Source organism: Bos taurus, chromosome 29, assembly GCF_002263795.3.
Source record: "Bos taurus isolate L1 Dominette 01449 registration number 42190680 breed Hereford chromosome 29, ARS-UCD2.0, whole genome shotgun sequence".
In the NCBI taxonomy this organism is placed as follows: domain Eukaryota; kingdom Metazoa; phylum Chordata; class Mammalia; order Artiodactyla; family Bovidae; genus Bos; species Bos taurus.
In genome coordinates, this window is record NC_037356.1 from 38,455,279 (window position 1) to 38,473,812 (window position 18,534).

Genomic DNA, 18,534 nt, shown 5'->3' on the forward strand with positions numbered 1-18,534 from the left:
TATGTGAAAGACTCGGCAAATATCTTCTGGATTTGTTTGTAGTGATTGAGCTGTGATTTAGAGGAGCAGTCTTTGTTGCTCAGTATGACCAAAGAGAGGAGAATGAACCATGAAAATCAAACATGTGTCCCAGGTCAAGTGTATCTAGTATTAAAGAGATGTAAGTCATGTCAATTTTTCTGGTCCTTCCTGGAAAGAATTAGAATAGTAAAGGAGGGAAGGTCCACACTGTGCTAGCACTTTTCTTCTTCTGTCCAGTGAACACTGATTTCTAATGTCATTTCTTTATAAACAGAGGATGTACTTCATATGATTGAAGGCTTCTAATTTACTGTTCCATATAAACTTTTGGTGCTGTTCTGTGCCCAGGCACATGGGGCTGGAGCCTGGCAGGCTCTGTTTCAGCTTCACAGTGCAGTGTATGGGGATCTGCTGTCATCTGGGGCCTGAGGTATATCTTCAGTGTGGGTTCACATCTGAGGGGATAACTCTAGATGGGTTTAACTCTATCATCTTCCTCTTTATCTTCAGTTTGTCCCAAGTTCTTTCTTTCTATGTCTCTTTTAATCACTGACTTCTTTGTGACCGAGTAGGTTTTATGATTCCCTTTTATAGATTTTTCACTTTATTAACTGTAACTGTTTTTTAAGTAGTTTTAAGGTCCGTAGAATGCATCTTTAACTTTCCAGTCTATCATTATTAATTATGATAATTATTAAATTATGTATTTATTTATCATTTCTTTGTCTGTACTGGGTCTTAGTGTAGCATGCAGGATCTTCCTCGTGATAGGGACTCTCTATTTGAGGAGGGAAAGCTCAGTACGTGCAGCGTGTAAACTCTATTTGAGACATGCAGGCATAGTTGCTCAGTGGCATGTGGCATCTTAGTTCTCTGGCAAAGGAACAAACCTTTGCCATTTGCAAATGCTTTGCATTAGATAGATCCTAAAGCACTGGACCACCAAGGAAGTCCCTATATTTACCTTTTAATACATATTACATGTTTATCATTTTGGGTACTGTTCATTCCCCCTGTAGATCCAGATTTTCACTTGTTTTAAATTCCTTCTGACTTGAGACCTTTTAAAAAACATTTATTACATTGGTCTGTTAGTGGGGATGCAATCTTGTAGTTGTTGTCTGTCTGAGAAAGTATTCTATCTTGTTTTTGATGTGTATTTTTCTCAGGTATAGAATTCTGAGTCAATTATATTTCTCTCAGAAATTAAGATGTGGTGCCAGTGAACCCTGGCTAACATTGTTTCATTTGCCTAATCTGCTGTCATCCCCATTTTTTGTTCTACTGTGTCTGTTTTTCCTTCTGGTTGCATTTCTTTGGTTGATTGTCTTAATCCATGAATTATGATGTGCCTTTGTCGAGTTGTCATATTTCTTGTCCTTGAGTTAAATGAGCTTTTGTGTTAACAGCTTTAAAACTTTCATCATAGCTGGACATTTTTCAACTAGTAATTATGAAGTTCTTTGATCTAGTCTCCTGTCTTTCACTTCCTGTGTAACTCCATTTGCATATATTTTAGCACTCTTAAAGCTATTTCAAAGGTCTCTGATGCACAATTAATTTTCCCCCACAATCTTTGCATTTCTATTTTACATGTCTCTATTTACCTACTCAATATTCTTCAGCTTCATGAATATAAGGATTATTGTTGTAGTAAGCATTTTAATGTCCTTCCCTGCTAATTATGTCATATATATTTTACTTGTGTTATTACAAATTGATTTTGCCCTCGTTATGGATATTTTCTTGCTTCTTTACACATCTGGATTTTTTTCTTTTTAAATTAATTAATTTATCTTAATCAGAGGATAATTACCTTACAATATTGAGATGAAACTAAGACAAATACTTTTACAATTTATATGGAAATTTTAAATTGGATTGTGGATGTGGTCACTTTACCTTTGGATGCTGGATGTTTTTTAATTTTTATAAATCATTCCTTTCAGTGTTTGAAAACACTGTTAATTTCTTAGAAACAATTGCATTTTGAAGGCTTGCTGTAAAGTTTTTTAAGCTGAGATTAAACCAGCCTTTAGACCAGGTTTGCTATTGCCCACTAGCAAAGCAATATTGTCTTCAGGGTCCTATTGATCTCATGGGAATTATGAGTAATTTCCAGGACAGTCCTAAGATGGCAGAGGAATAGGACAGGGAGAACACTTTCTCCCCAACAAATTATCAAAAGAACATTTAAACGCTGAGTAAATTCCACAAAACTGCTTCTGAATGCAGGCAGAAGGTATAAGGCACCCAGAAAATCAGCCCATTGTCTTTGAAAGGAGGTAGGAAAAAATGAAACGGATAAAAAGAGAGACAAAATAGGTAGGGATGGAGATCCGTCCTGGGAAGGGAGTCTTAAAAAAGAGAGAAGCTTCCAAGCACCAGGAAACACTCTCACTGGCGAGTCTGTGGCGAGCCTTGGAATCTCAGAGGGCAACATATTTGGGAGGAAAAATAAATAAATAATTTAAACCCACAGATTACATGCCCAAAGGTAATTCCAAGCAGAGAAGCAGTGCAGACGCCCACATCCACCACTAGCAAGCAGGGACTGGGCAGGGAGGTGCGGGCTGCATTGCTTAGAGTAAGGACAGGGCCTGAATGCCCTGAGGGCAATCTGAGGGAGCTAACTGGAGGTAGCAAACCAGACCCTGGGATTGCTACCCCAGCGAAAAGCCCCAAACTAAGACACCGCCTGGCCTGCTCACAGAACAAAGGACTGAGCATAGGTAGTTGGCTGCGGACTGACCCATCCCCTGCCAGGGACAGGGGAGCGAGTGCAGCCAGAGCCGGAAGGGGGCAATTGTGGCCCCAGAGAGGCATCATCTACCTAACTGCAAGCAGGCTTGTTGCTAACCAAGTCTTCTTGGGATTCTGGACAGTCAATATCCTCCTGAGAAGGTGTGCCGGTTGTACACCCAGAAAACTGAGCAGCAGGGACGGGAGAGGCAATAAGTACGAGCGACCATGCTCACCAAACACCTGGTCAACTGAGCAGCTTAGACATGGAAGGGCACAAAAACGTAGGCCCAACCAAGTCTGCACCTTTGAGGAGTACCTGACTACCTGAACCTGAGCGGCTTAGACCTGGGAAGTGCATGCAACCCAGGGCCCACCTCAGGCAGTTCTCGGCAGAGCAACCAAGAGCCTGAACAGTATAGACTGGGAAAGCACACACGCCATGAGCAGAGGCAAACACAGTGTGCCTGAGACACTGGGAGAACTCCTCACACACGCCAGTGATATTTGTTTGCAGTGTTCCTCCCTCCCCACAGAACGAATGAACAAGTGAGCCTAAAAAATTGTCTACCACCACCTGCTTTGGTCAGGGCAGAAATTAGACACTGAAGAGACCAGCAAACAGAAGAAGCTAAAACAGAGGGAACCACCCTGGAAGTGACAGATGCAATAGATTAAAATCCTGCAGTTAGCACCGACTACATAGGAAGGGGCCTATAGATCTTGAGAAGTAAAAGCTGGATCAAAGAACTATCTGAAAGTGAACTGACCCCACACTGCCCACAACAACACCAGAGAAAGTCCTAGATATATTTTTACTATTTCAATTCTTTAAATTTAATATTTTAATTTTTAAATCCTCTACTATTTCTTTAAATTTCATTTTTATAACCTACTATTACTTTGAAGAAAAAAAAAAGACCCTATTTCTTAAAGCAAAATTCATATATATATATATATATACATATATATATACATACATATTATAATTTTTGTGAGTTTTTTTTCTTTAATATTGTATTTTTGAGAATCCAACTTCTACTCTATATTTTTAACCTTTGCTTTTTGGTATTTGTTTTCAATTTTGTACCTTTAAGAACCCAATATTCAGTAACCATTTTTACTTGGGTGTGAGATCACTGGCCTGATTGCTCTCTTCCCCTTTGGATCTCCTTTTTCTCCACCAGGTCACCTCTATCTCCTCCTTAACCCTTCTCTTCTCTACCCAACTCTGTGAATCTGTTCGTGTGTTCCGGACTGCTGAGAACACTTAGGGAACTGATTACTGGCTGGATCTGTCTCCTTTTGATTCCCCCATTTATCCCCCCGGCCACTCTGTCTCCTTCCTCCCTCTTCTCTGTGTAACTTTCTGAACATCTTTGAGGAATCCAGACTGTGGAGAGCAGATAGTGAAGGTATTACTGGCCAGCTTGCGCTCTCCCCTTATGATTCCCCCTCTTTTCCTCCTGGTCACCTCTATCTCCATCCTCCCTCTTCTCTTCTTCATGTAACTCTGTGAACCTCTCTGGATGTCCCTCACTGTGGAGAAACTTTTCATCTTTAACCTAGATGTTTTATCATTGGTGCTGTATAGATGGAGAAGTCTTGAGGCTATTTTAAGAATAAGACTGAAATGCAGAGGCGGGAGGCTTAACTCCAAATCCTGACAACACCAGAGAACTCCTGACTCCAGGGAACACTAATCGATAGGAACTCATCAAATGCCTCCATACCTACACTGAAACCAAGCATAATCCAAGGGGCAACAAGTTCCAGAGAAAGACATACCATGCAAATTCTCCAGAAACACAGGAACATAGCCCTGAGCTTCAATATACAGGCTGCCCAAAGTCACTCCAAACCCATGGACATCTCATAAATCATTACAGGACAGTTCATTGCACTACAGAGGGAAGAAATCCAGCTTCACCCACAAGAACACCAACACAAGCTTGCCTAACCAGGAAACCTTGACAAGCCAACTGTCCAAACTGACCCAAAGTCAGGAAACTCCACAATAAAGAGAACTCCACAAACTGACAGAATTCAGAAAGGTGACCACAAACACAGCAATATAAACAAGAAGAAGAGGCAGAGAAATACCCAGCAGGTAAAGGAACAGAATAAATGTCCACCAAAACAAACAAAAGAGGAAGAGATAGGGAATCTACCTGATAAAGAATTCCAAATAATGATAGTGAAAATGATCCAAAATCTTGAAAACAATAAGGAAATACAGATAAATAGCCTGGAGACAAGGATTGAGAAGTTGCAAGAAAGGTTTAACAACGACATAGAAGAAATTAAAAAAAGAGCCAATATATAATGAATAATGCAATAAATGAGATCACAAACACTCTGGAGGAAACCAACAGTAGAATAATGGAGGCAGAAGATAGGATAAGTGAGGTAAAAGATAGAATGGTAGAAATCAATGAAACAGAGAGGAAAAATAAAAACAAATTAAAAGAAATGAGGACAATCTCAGAGACCTTGGGGACAATGTTAAACACCCCAATATAAGAATCATAGGAGTCCCAGAAGAAGAAGACAAAAAGAAAGACCTTGAGAAAATACTTGAGATAACAGTTGAAAACTTTCCTAAATTTGGGAAGGAAATAAGCACGTACTTCAAGAAATCCAGAGAGTCCCAAACAGGATAAACCCAAGGCCAAACAACCCAAGACACATATTAATCAAATTAACAAAGGTCAAACACAAAGAACAAATATTGAAAGCAGCAAGGGAAAAACAAGAAATAGCAAACAAGGGGATTTCCATAAGGAAAACAGTTTATCTTTCAATAGAAACTCTTTAGGCCAGGAGGGAATGGCAGGGCATACTTAAAGTGATAAAAGAAAAAACCCTACAGCCCATATTACTGAACCCAGCAAGGATCTCATTCAAATATGAAGGAGAAATCAAAAGCTTTACAGATGAGCAAAGGCTGAGAGAATTCAGCACCACCAAATAAGCTTTCAAACAAATGCTAAAGGATCTTGTCTAGATAGGAAACACAGAAAGGGTGTAGAAACTTGAACCCAAAATAATAAAGTAAATGGCAACGGGATCATACTTATCAATAATTACCTTTAAATGTAATTGGTTGAAGGCCCCAAACAAAAGGCAAAGACTGGTTGAATGGATACAAAAACAAGACCCCTATATATGTTGTCTAAAGAGAACCACTTTGAAACAAAGGACACATACAGACTGAAAGTGAAGGGCTGGAAAAAGATATTCCATGCAAATAGAGACCAAAAGAAGCAGGAGTAGCAATACTCATATCCGATTAAATAGACTTTAAAACAAAGGCTGTGAAAAGAGACAAAGAAGAACACTACATAATGATCAAAATATCCATCCAAGAAGAAGATATAACAATTATAAATATAAAGGCACCCAACATAGGAGTGCTGTGATATGTAAGACAAATGCTAACAAGTATGAAAGGGGAAATTAACAATAACACAATTGTTGGGAGCCACGTTAGGCATGACTGACAAAATGGAGGCACAGGCTCAACACCCTCTCCTCATTCCCCAGGCATGGAACCGGGATAAATGAGTTGCTGCTGCTGCTGCTAAGTCGCTTCAGTAGTGTCTGACTCTGTGTGACCCCATGGACAGCAGCCCACCAGGCTCCCTCGTCTCTGGGATTCTCCAGGCAAGAACACTGGAATGGGTTGCCATTTCCTTCTCCAATGCATGAAAGTGAAAAATGAAAGTGAACTAGCTCAGTTCACCAGGCTCCTCCATCCATGGGATTTTCCAGGCAAGAGTACTGGAGTGGGGTGCCATCGCCTTCTCTGATGAAGGAGTTAGGTCATGTGATTCTGACTTGTTCTTTCCTTTCTTTTGTTGAGTTGACTGAAAACAATTTTAAGGTGCTTATTGTTCTTGAGAGAATCATGAGAAAGCACAAAGCCTTCTGCAGTTGTGCCCAGAAAATAATCTATAAAGTAACCATTGCCATTTGTTCAAGGATCTTTACAAAGAATATTCCAGGATGAGCCCATCAACCGCAGCTTGAGGCCATGGGAAAGATTGTTTTCTGAGACCTGTTTGTGAGGGAAATATTTATGGCTAAAGAAGTTTGCTGAGTTTAGGGTTTAGGAATAATTAAGAATAACTAGAAGCCTTTTTAGGAGATAATTATCTTAAGATGCTAGGGAAAAACAAGATTTAGAAAGATAAGAAATAAACTGAGGAATGTGGCATGAGTTACAATGTAATCACAAGTATAGGACACGTAAGATAAAGTATATAATAGATAGTAAAGCGGGTTCTAAGAGAAGTACTGAAGCAACCGTATGACAGTTGCTACTGTACGACAACAATGATTTCTGGAGACAATAAATCTGGGTGAGGGAAACTAAAAATGTCAAACCTCTGACCTAATGCTTTGGTCAAAGTATAAAAGAAAACCTGAAGCTTGAAATAAACATGTAGTTCCGTACTTTGAGTCAGAGGATAAATCATTGTCTGCAGACACCGCTCACCCCTTCAGGCTGATTCCCTGGCTGCTGGAGCTGGACTCTGACACACAATAATAGTGGGAGACTTTAATACCCCACTCACACCTATGGCTAGATCAACTAAACTGAAAATTAACAAGGAAACACCAATTTTAAATGATAAAATAGATCTGTTAGACATGATTGATATCTATAGGACATTTCATCCCAAAACAATGAACTTCACCTTTTTCTCAAGTGCACACAGAAGCTTCTCCAAAATAGATCACATTCTGGTCCATACATCTAGCCTTGGTAAATTCAAAAAAAAATGAAATCATTCCAAGCTTCTTTTCTGACCACAATGCAGTAAGATTAGATCTCAATTCAGTTCAGTTTTGGAAAGTTGTACTTTTCTAAGAATTTGTCCATTTCTTCCAAGTAGTCCATTTTATTGGCATATAATTGCTGATAGTAGTCTAGATAACCTAGTTCTACACCTAAAGCAACTAGAAAAGGAAGAAATGAAGAGCCTCAGTGTTAGTAGAAGGGAGGAAATCTTCAAAATCTGGGAAGAAATAAATGCAAAAGAAACAAAAAACTATAGCAAAAATCAAAAAAGGCAAAAGCTGATTCTTTGACAGGATAAATAAAATTGACAAACAATTAGCCAAACTCAACGAGAAACAAAGGGAAAAAAATCAAATCAATAAAATTAGAAATGAAAATGGAGAGACCACAACAACACAGAAATACAGAGGATCATAAGAGACTACTATCAGCAATTATATGCCAATAAAATGGACTACTTGGAAGAAATGGACAAATTCTTAGAAAAGTACAACTTTCTGAAACTGAACCAGGAAGAAATAGAAAATCTTAACGGACCCATCATAAGCATGGAAATTGAAACTGTAATCAGAAATCTTCCAGCAAACAAAAGCTCAGGACCAGACGGCTCCATAGCTGAATTCTACCAAAAATTTAGAGAAGTGCTAACACCTATCCTACTCAAGCTCTTCCAGAAAATTTCAGAGAAAGGTAAACTTACAAACTCATTCTATGAGGCCACCATTATCTTACTACCAACCCCTAACAAAGATGCCACAAAAAAGAAAACTACAGGCCAATATCACTGATAAAAACAGATGCAAAAATCCTTAACAAAATTCTAGCAATCAGAATCCAACAACACATTGAAAAGATCATACATCATGACCAAGTGGGCTTTATCCCAGGGATGCAAGGATTCTTCAACATCTGCAAATCAATCAATGTAATACACCATATTAACAAATTGAAAAATAAAAGCCATATGATTATCTCAATAGATGCAGAGAAAGCCTTTGACAAAATTAAAAATCCATTTATGATAAAAACTCTCCAGAAAGCATGACTAGAAGGAACATACCTCAACATAAAAAAGCTATATATGACAAAACCGCTGCAAACATTATCGTCAATGGTAAAAAATTGATAGCATTTCCCCTAAAGTCATGAACAAGACAAGGGTGCTCACTCTGACCACTATTATTAAACATAGTTTGGGAAGTATTGGCCACAGGAGTCAGCACAGAAAAAGAAATAAAAGGAATCCAAATTGGAAAAGAAGAAGTAAAACTCTCACTGTTTGCAGAGGACATGATCCTCTACATAGAAAACCTTAAAGACTCCACCAGAAAATTACTAAAGCTCAACAATGAATATGGTACAGTTGCAGGTTATAAAATCAACACACTGGATCGGAAAAATCAATATAGTGAAAGTGACTATAGTACCCAAAACAATCTATAGATCCAATGGAAACGCTACCAAGCTACCAAAGGTTTTTTTTTTTTTTTTTTTTCCCACAAAGCTAGAACAAATAATTTCACAATTTGTATGGAAATACAAAAAACCTCAAATATCCAAAGCAATCTTGAGAAAGAAGAATGGAACTGGAGGAATCAACCTGCCTGACTTCAGGCTCTACTACAAAGCCACACTCATCAAGACAGTATGGTACTGGCACAAAGACAGAAATATAGATCAACAGAACAAAATAGAAAGCCCAGAGATAAATCCATGCACCTATGGACACCTTATCTTTGACAAAGGAGGCAAGAATATACAATGGAGAAAAGACAATCTCTTTAACAAGTGGTGTTGGGAAAACTGGCCAATGACTTGTAAAAGAATGGAACTAGAACACTTTCTATCACCATACACAAAAATAAACACAAAATGGATTAAAGATCTAAATGTACAACCAGAAAATATAAAACTCCTAGAGTAGAACATAGGTAAAACACTCTCCGACATAAATCACAGCAGGATGCTCTATGACCCACCTCCCAGAATATTGGAAATAAAAGCAAAAAGAAAACAAATGGGACCAAATCAAAATTGACAGCTTCCGCAGAACAAAGGAAACTATAAGCAAGGTGAAAAGACTGCATTCAAAATGGGAGGAAATATTAACAAATGAAGCAACTGACAAATAATTAATCTCAAAAATATACAAGCAACTCCTGCAGCTCAATTCCAAAAAAATAAACGACACATTCAAAAAATGTGCCAAAGAACTAAACAGAAATTTCTCCAAAGAAGACATACAGATGGCTAACAAACACATGAAAAGGTGCCCAACATCACTCATTATCAGAGAAATTCAAATCAAAACCACAGTGAGGTACCATTTCATGCCAGTCAGAATGACTGCTATCCAAAAGTCTACAAGCAGTAAATGCTGAAGAGGGTGTGGAGAAAAAGGAACCCTCTTAGACTGTTGGTGGGAATGCACACTAGTACAGCCACTCTGGAGAACAGTGTGGAGATTCCTTAAAAAACTGGAAATTGAATGGCCATACGACCCAGTAATCCCACTGCTGAGTATAAACACCAACGAAAACAGAATTGAAAGACACACGTGTTTGTTAGCCATCGTGTTTTTTAGCCATCTGTATGTCTTCTAGGGAGATATGTCTGTTTAGTTCCTTGGCCCACTTTTTGATTTGGTCATTTATTTATCTGGAATTAAGGTGCAGGAATTGCTTGTATATTTTTGAGATTAGTTCTTTTCAGTTGTTTAATTTGCTATTATTTTCTCCCATTCTAAAGGCTGTCTTTTCACCTTACTTATGGTTTCTGTTGTTGTACAGAAGCTTTTAATTTTAATTAGGTTCCATTTGTTTTCTTTGCTTTTACTTCCAATATTCTTGGAGGTGGGTCATAGAGGATCCTGCTGTGATTTATGTTGTAGAATGTTTTGCCTATGCTTTCCCTAGGAGTTTTATAGGTTCTTGTTGTACATTTAGATCTTCAATCCATTTTGAGTTTATTTTTGCGTATGGTGTAAGAAAGTATTCTACTTTCATTCTTTTACAAGTCATTGGCCAGTTTTCCCAACACCACTTGTTAAAGAGACTGTCTTTTCTCCATTGTATATTCTTGCCTCCTTTGTCAAAGATAAGTTGTCCATAGGTGCGTGAATTTATCTCTGGGCTTTCTATTTTGTTCCATTGATCTATATTTCTGTCTTTGTGCCAGTACCATATTTTCTTGATGACTATGGCTTTGTAGTAGAGCCTGAAGTCAGGCAGGTTGATTCCTCCAGTTCCATTCTTCTTTCTCAAGATTGCTTTGGCTATTCAAGGTTTTTTGTTTTTTTGTTTTTTTTTTCCTGTACAAATTGTGAAATTATTTGTTCTAGCTCTATGAAAAATACCATTGGTAGCTTGATAGGGATTGCATTGAATCTAACAAAACACATGAAAAGTTGCTCAACATCACTCATTATCAGAGAAATGCAAATCAAAACCACTATGAGGTACCATTTCATGCCAGTCAGAATAGTAGCTATCCAAATGTCTACAAGCAATAAATACTGGAGAGGGTGTGGAGAAAAGGGAAATCTCTTACACTATTGGTGGGAATGCAAACTAGTACAGCCACTATGGGGAGCAGTGTGGAGATTCCTTAAAAAACTGGAACTAGAACTGCCTTATGAACCAGCAATCCCACTACTGGGCCTATGCACTGAGGAAACCAGAATTGAAAGAGACATGTGTACCCCAATGTTCATCGCAGCACTGTTTATAATAGCCAGGACATGGAAGCAACCTAGATGTCCATCAGCAGATGAATGGGTAAGAAAGCCGTGGTGCATATACACAATGGAGTATTACTCAGATTAAAAAGAATGCATTTGAGTCAGTTCTAATGAGGTGGATGAAATTGCAGCCTGTTATACAGAGTGATGTAAGCCAGAAAGAAAAACACCAATACCGTATACTAACACATATATATGTAATTTAGAAAGATGGTAACTATAACCCTGTATTCAGGGCAGCAAAAGAGATACAGATGTATAGAATAGTCTTTGGGACGCTGTGGGAGAGGGCAAGGGTGGGATGATTTGGGTGAATGACATTGAATCATGTATATTATCATATGTGAAATGAATCGCCAGTCCAGGTTCGATGCATGATACAGGATGCTTGGGGCTGGTGCACTGGATTGACCCAGAGGGATGGTATATGTAGGGAGGTGGGAGGGGGGTTTAGGATGAGAAACACGTGTATACACATGGTGGATTCATGTCAATGTATGGCAAACCAATACAATATTGTAAAGTAATTAGCCTCCAAATAATATAAATAAATTTACATTAAAAATGGGTAATTTACATGCTGGTGGGTGAGGACACAATTAGACTTGGTGCAATTTGAGATTCAAGCATTGTTCCCTATAATTCAAACCAGTACAATCAACTTTCTGCAGAAAACTGGAAGGGTATCACCTGTACCTTCCTACAGTTCTCTGTATGTAGCTCTCTCCTGTGAACTCTAACTATATAGTCATAAATCTCTCTTCCTGCGGAGACTGTTTGTCTGTGCCTAGGTACAACTTCCATGTATGTGTTTGAAACTATTTCTAGAGTTGGGGCAGTTGTAGAACTCTCCTTGCTTGCTCCTCACGTCAGGGATCTGTTCTCTGCTGCCAGATATTAGATGCAAAACAGTGCTCTTTCATTTGTCTTTCCTACTTTGGAGTTATTAGTGGCAGGAGGATAAATGTGTCCTTTAATCTTTTATGTCGACTAAAATGGAGGTCCCCCTGCAGTTAGAACTCACTGAATGCCTTGTGAATGCTAGGTACTGACTTCTGTGCATGGGTGCAAACTTGATTGGGGATATATGTTGGGGCCATAGCGAGCCCCAGTCCTGCTGGAGAAACATGCCCATTACAAATAGTATTTGCTATGTGGTATGTTCTGTCCAGTTCAGTCGTTCAGTCATGTCAGACTCTTTGCAACCCTGTGGACTGTAGCACGCCAGGGCTCACTTGGCCACTCCTGGAGCTTGGGCAAACTCATGTCCGTCCGGCGATTCCATCAAACCATCTCATCCTCTGTCATCCTCTCTCCTCCTGCCTTCAATCTTTCCCAGTAACAGGGTCTTTTCTAATGAGTCATTCTTCACATCAGTTGGCCAAAGTATTGGAGGTTCAATTTCAGCATCGGTCCTTCCAATGAATATTCAGGATTGATTTCCTTTAGGATGACTGGGTGGATCTCCTTGCAGTCCAAGGGACTCTCAAGATTCTTGTCCAATGCCACAGTTCAAAACCATCAATTATTCATTGCTCACCATTCTCTATGGTGCAACTGTCACATCCATACATGACAACTGGAAAAATCATAGCTTTGATTATACTTTTTCAGCAAAGTAATGTCTCTACTTTTTAAAAAATTGTAAAATTTTGTCATAGTTTTTCTTCAAATGAGTAAGCATCTTTTAATTTTATGACTGCAGTCATCATCTGCAGTGATTTTGGAGCCCCTGAAAATAACGTCTCTCACTGTTTCCATTGTTTCCCCATCTATTTGCCATTACGTGATGGGACCAAATGCCATGATCTTCATTTTTTGAATGTGAAGTTTAAATCAGATGTTTCACTCTCCTAATTCACTTTCATCAAGAGGCTCTTTAGTTTCTCTTCAATTTCTGCAATGAGGGTGTTGTCTTCTGCATATCTGAAGTTACTGATATTTCTCCCAGCAATCTTGATTCCAGCTTGTACTTCATCCAGTTGGGCATTTCTCATGATGTACTCTTCATATAAGTTATATAAGCAAGGTGACAATATACAGCCTTTGCCTACTCCTTTTCCGAATTGGAACCAGTCTTTTGTTCCATGTTCAGTTCTAACTGTTGCTTCTTGACCTGCGTACAGATTTCTCAGAAGGCAGGTAAGGTAGTCTGCTATTCCCATCTCTGTAAGTTTTCTACAGTTTGTTGTAATCCACATAGTCAAAGGCTTTTCATGGTCAATAAAGCAGAAGTAGGTGTTTTCCTAGAATCCTCTTGCTTTTTCTATCATCCAACGAATGTTGGCAATTTGATCTCTGGTTCCTCTGTCTTTTCTAAATCCAGCTTGAACATATGGAATTTCACAGTTCATGCATCATTGAAGACTTGCTTGGAGAAATTACTTTGGTAGCATGTGAGATGAGTGCAACTGTGTGGTAGGTGAACATTCTTTAAAATCACCTTTTATGAGGATTGCAATGAAAACAACCTTTCCAGTCCTGTGGCCACTGCTGAGTTTTCCACATGTGCTGGCATATTGAGTGCAGCACTTTAACAGCATCATCTTTTAGGATCTGATATAGCTCTACTGCAATGCCATCACACCCACTAGATTTGCTCTTAGTGATGCTTCTGTAGACCTCTTTGACTTCGCATTTCAGGACTGTCTAGCTCTAGGTGAGTGATCACACCATCGTGGTTATCCTGGTCATTAATATCTATTTGTGCAGATCTTCTGTGTATTCTTTCAACCTCTTCTTAATATATTCTGCTTCTGTTAGGTCCATCCTGTGTCTCTCTTTTATTGTGCCCATCTTTGCCTGAAACATTCCCTCCGTATCTCTAATTTTCTTGAAGAGATCTCTGGTTTTTACCATTCTAATGTTTTCCTCTATTTCTTTGCACTGATCACTCAGGAAGGCTTTTTAAAAAACTCTTCTTGCTATTCTTTGGAACTCTGCATTCAGATGAGTATGTCGTTCTTTTCTCCTTTGCCTTTTGCTTCTCTTCTTTTCTAAGTTATTTGTGAGGCCTCCTCAAGCAACCATTTAGCCTTTTGCATTTATTTTTCTTTGGAATGTGTTGATGTGGTATGTAAAGATCGAAAAATGAAGATCATGGCATCCAGTTCCATGACTTCATGGCAAATACCAGGAAAAACAATGAAAACAGTGACAGGCTTTATTTCCCTGGGCTCCAAAATCACTGTAGATAGTGACCACAGTTGTGGAAAAAAAAAAAAAAAAAAGACGCTAGCTCCTTGGAAGAAAAGCTATGAAAAACCATACAGCATACTAAAAAGCAGAGGCATTACTTTACCAGCAAAGGTCTGTATAGTCAAAGCTATGGTTTTACCAGAAGTCGTGAGTGGATGTGAGAGTTGGACCATAAACAAAGCTGTGTACCAAAGAATTGATGCTTTTAAACTGTAGTGTTGGATAAGACTCTTGAGAGTCCCGTGGACTGCAAGGAGATTCAACCAGTCCATGCTAAAGGGAAAAAGTCCTGAATATTCACTGAAAGGACCAATTCTGAAGCTGAACCTCCAATACTTTGGCCTATTGATGGGAAAACTGACTCATTAGAAAAGACCCTGATAAAGGGCAAGATTAAAGACAGAAAGCAAAGGGGAAGACAGAAGATGAAATTGTTTGGTGGCATCACCGACCTGATGAACATGAGTCTGAGCAAGCCCCAGGAGTTGGTGACGGACAGGGAAACCTGGCATACTGCACCCCATGATATAGGAAAGAGTTGGACATGACTGAGAGACTGAACTGAACTAATGTACAGAAGATATTAGGAAGCAGGCAGAAGTCTTTGGGGTCTGGTCAAGCCTGTGGCCCTGGTGGGAGTGGTGAAAGATTTAGGTGGAAGGGGAGGCTTCCCATTCTCTGGTGCAGGTCCTTGAATCCAAGGCAAGGAGCACAAGATTTTGAATGTGTTACCAAATATTGTTTTCTAAGAAAACCAAAAAAAACTGCTTTCTGCAGGAGTGAGAACTTTGAGTCTTTTCTCTCAATTTTACTGAGGGATGTGGAAGGAATCTGGAGTGGGCTGAGTCTGCAAAATTTAGGTGACCACCTGATGGAAGGCCAAGCTTATGGTAGACATTCTGCACTAGGTGGAAAACAAATCCAGAGAAAAAATGTCTCTTCTGGAGTGTACATGCCAATGTATCACATTGTTTCAGTAGATCAGTTCAATGGTGTTTTGGGGCAAGCAAGAAATGCATGATGGGTGGTTTGCTTCTGTGAATTCCTGTGGGTAGTTAGATGACTAAATGTTTGGTTACTTAATTGCATGGTTGGAATTATGCTTGGGAAAGAAAACTCCATCAGGTCCACACATATTTTGACATTAAACAGCAAGCATAAGATGATTACTAAGGCAACTATAGGTAATTTAAACATGAGGGGCCAAATGGGGAAAGATTCACTTAACAGGCTGAGATTGGACTGTACAGGTTGCCATAGTTGTTGCTATGAAAAATAGCCATAACAGCTACTTCTTGCTACGCTGGAGATGTGGTAAACTGACAAGAGAGCGAGAACTTTTACAACTTTCCTTGCAGTGTGATTTCAGGGGAGAAGCAGTTGACAAGGAAAGGCTGACTGGTAAAGCTGAGGAAGGGAGTAATCTGAGACAGTAATAATTAGCTCTTTTGTGAGCCCAGAAAACAGAAGCATAGGCTCAGTCAGAGTTCTGGATCAGGGTTCAGAAACATCAATATTTAGCCTTGAGGATGGCAGCCATAACCTCTAAACAGAAGATTTCCTTCTCCCAGGTGGCAGAATAATTCATATTTGTTCCAGACTCAGGAACCCAGAAAGCCCTCTCAGGGCCACTTGCTCTTTTCAGGCACACATGCAATCTAGAAGCTGTAATCATCATCATAGTGCCTATTTTCCAGATGAGAAAACTGAGGTCAAGAGACTTAATCAAGCTCACATAGCTAAGCATGTTAAAAGCCAAGCACAAACCCCAGGTAACTGTCCTAAAATTGTATGTTTTTGATCCACACCCACTGGAAGTGGTGGGTTGTGATCTGGAAGCAATGCTTAGGCAGAAGCAAACAATATTCATATTTAAATCGAAGAAAGTAAGGAAAACCACTACAACATTCAGCTATGACCTAAATCAAATCCCTTATGATTATATAGTGGGGATGAAAAATAGATTCAAGGGATTAGGTCTGGTAGCCTGAAGAACTGTGGATGGAGGTTTGTAAAATTGTACAAGAGGTGGTCATTAAAACCATCCTCAAGAAAAACAAATGTGAGAAGGCAAAGTGGTTTCCAGAGGAGGACTTAAAAAATAGCTGAGAAAATAAGAGAAGTGAAAGGCAAAAAAGAAAGGGAAAGATATACCCAGTGCAATGCAGACTTTCAGAGAATAGCAAGGAGAGATGAGAAAGTCTTCATAAGTGAACAGTGCAAGAATTAGAGGAAAACAAGAGAATTGTAAAGAGTATAGATCTTTTCAAGAAAAGTGGAGATACCAGAGGAACACTTCATGCAAAGATTGGCACAATAAAGGACAGAAAAGTCAGAGACCTAACAGAAGCAGATGAGATTAAGAAGAGGTGGCAAGAATGCACAGAAGAACTATACAAAAATGTTCATAATGACCGGGATAGGGATGTTGCTGGGGTCACTCACATAAAGCCAGATACTCGAGTATGAAGTCAAGTGGGCTTTAGGAAGCATCACTACAAGAAAAGAAAGGGAAGGTGATGAAATTCCAGCTGAGCTGTTAAAAATTCCTAAAGAATGAGGCTGTAAATGTGCTGCATTCAATATGTCAGCAAATTTGGAAAGCTCATCAGTGACCACAGTGCTGGTAAAGGTCAGTTTTCATTCCAATGCAAAAGAAAGGCAATTCCTACGAATGTTCAACCTATCCTGCCATTGTGCTCATCTCACTTGCTAGCAAGGTAATGCTCAATATCCTTCAAGCTAAGTTTCAACAGTACATGAACTGAGAACTTCCAAATATACAAACTGGTTTGAGCAACCAGAGATCAAATTGCCAACATTCATTGGATCATAGAGAAAGCAAGGGAATCCCAGAAAAAACATTTCCATCTGCTTCACTGACTATGCTAAAGCCTTTCACTGTGGACCACAACAAACTGTGGAAAATTCTTAAGGAAATGGGAGTACCAGATCACCTTACCTTTCTCCTAACAAGTCTGCATGTAGGTCAAAAAGCAGCAATTAGAATCAGACATGGAACAACTGAAAGATTTAAAATTGGGACAGGAGCATGACAAGGTATACATTGTCACTCTGGTTATTTAACCTATATGTAAGATACATCATTCAATATGCTGGTCTGGATAAATCCCAAGCTAGAATCAAGATTGCTGGGAGAAGTATCAACATCCACAGATATGAAGATGACACTACCCTAATAGCAGAAAGCAAAGAAAAACTAAAGAGCCTTGCGATGAGGAAAGGAGATGAAAAAACTAGCTTAAACTCAACATTCAAAAAACTATTCACAAAAAGATACTCAATATTCACGGCATCCAGTCCCACCATTTCATGGCATATAGATGATGGAAAAGTGGAAACAGTGGCAGATTTTATTTTCTTGGCCTCTAAAATCACTATGGACCTTGACGGCAGCGACAAAATTAAAACACACTTGCTCCTTGGAAGGAAGAAAGGCTATTAAAAACCTGCACAGTGTATTAAAAAGCAGAGACTCACTTTGCTACAGAGGTCTGTAGAGTCAAAGCTATGGTTTTTCCAGTAATCAGGTACAGATGTGCAATCTGGACCATAAGAAACAGTGAATGCCAAAGAATTGAGCTTTTGAACTGTGGTGCTTGAGAAGATACTTGAGAGTCCTTTATACAACAAGGAGATCAAACCAATCTGAAAGGAAATCAACCTCTGACCACTGCTGTCTCAGCTGAGGCACCTACTGAGGGCCTCCAGGGGGAAAGAATGGATGCTTCCACTGCAAAAGTGCCTAACCATGGCAGCTCCAAGCAAACAGTTTGTAGCTCCACCCATGGAGAAGCTCAGAAAGGCTGAAGGCTATGTGTTCCCTGGGTCTCCTAATACATGCGTTGCATTCTCCCCAGCAGCATGGAGGCCAAGGGAGGGGCATTCTGGGCCCTGGAGGAGGGGGATGGCTCTGGGATCCACTGGGGCCACCACTTACCAAGTAGGACTGGAAAGGACAGAGCAGGCATATGTGGCAGAGAGCTGGTGACTGCGGTGTGGGAAC